Genomic DNA, 1,537 nt, shown 5'->3' with positions numbered 1-1,537 from the left:
CCTGTCCTGACACACCAACTAATTCCAACACACCAACCCCGATTGCCCTAGTCACTGTATCAATCCATCTCATCCAGGGTCTTCCTCTCCTATGCTGTCCCTCCACCCTTCCAAATATGATGTCTTTCTCCAAGGGCTGGTTTCTCCTGGCCATGTACCCAAAGTATGTGAGACAGAGCTTCAAAATCCTAGGCTTCAAGAAGAAACTTGGTTTTACCCTCTCCAAGACAGACCTATTTGTTTTCTTGGTGGCCCATGGTATGTTCAAGACTACTCTTCAGCGCCACAACTCAAAGGCATCAATTCTTCTTCTGTCATCCTTAGTCATTGTCCAACTCTCTGAAGCATAACAAGTAATTGAGACACTAAAATCACAAAACGTAGCAGAAGGACCTGTTACTGGTGGTCAAATAGAGTCAAAGAACCCACATCTTTGATGTGTCTCTGATGCCATCCATTGCAGTAGTATATTTATTGGTCTGAAGTCTAGGAAACTTATTCACAGATAGTCTGTGGCTCAGTCCCCTATAGATTACATGGTTATTAATAGTTCATCCAATAAACATTTTCTACATAGCTCTTCCCTATAAAACTGGTTTGAGCATCATCCTTCCTGCACAAGATTCAAGAATAAGAAGTGTTCTATCCTTGAATTTGATACCCGAGACTGTAAATCACACAAGACAATTGCCTTTCTCCCATGGAGCTGCTGATGGATTTGAATGGCTGGAGAGGTATGGCCTTTGGGTTAGCAAAACAGTTCCCTACAGATGAGGCCACTATTGCTTCTGGTTTCCATAATGTAATTCTTGAAGATTTTGGTCAGTTGACATGTCTTAAGCCTTGTTGTTGTGTGCCATCGTATTGGGACTGACCCATAGCTGACTGGCCATGTGGATTCCCCTGCTGAAGTTACTTCTTGTTGTTGTTGTTATTAAGGGTAGGTGTATCAGAGACAGTGAGATTGGCACAGGATAGAGCAGGGTTTAGGGCTGTTGTACATAGCGTCACTATGAGTCGCAGGCAACTCGATGGCACATTAACAACAACAATGGTCATTTAAACATAGTACCCAAACGCCTAGTGTGTGAAATATAGAGTCCTAAAGGGAAGCTTCCACTAAGGAAAAAGAAAAAGTAGGATTCCCTGACTTAAAAACCTACTACATATCCATAGTAGTCAAGACAACATAGTACTAGCACAATGACAAACACATAAATCAATTGAATAAAAATGAGAGCCCAGAAATCAGCCTACCTACCTCTAATCAAATGATCTTGACAAAAGGATAAAATAAATTGAGTAGTGAAATTGCCTCTCCTTTAACTAATGATGCTGGCAAAATTAGACAATCTTCATAAAACTGATGTAAGACCTGCACTTCAAATCATACACAAAAACCAACTCAAAGTAGATAAGGAACTAAGAGTAAAAGAAAAAAAACCTGTAAGTTTTGCTAGATGAATAGGGACAAACTTGAAGTCCTAATCTATAGCATAAATAAACTTTTGAGCTTAACTAAAAACCTACATGCAGG

Source organism: Elephantulus edwardii, unplaced genomic scaffold, assembly GCF_000299155.1.
Source record: "Elephantulus edwardii isolate Elephantulus edwardi_28Jun2011 unplaced genomic scaffold, EleEdw1.0 scaffold00192, whole genome shotgun sequence".
NCBI lineage: Eukaryota > Metazoa > Chordata > Mammalia > Macroscelidea > Macroscelididae > Elephantulus > Elephantulus edwardii.
The sequence above is the reverse complement of the archived record's forward strand: the minus strand, read 5'-3'. Positions refer to the sequence as shown.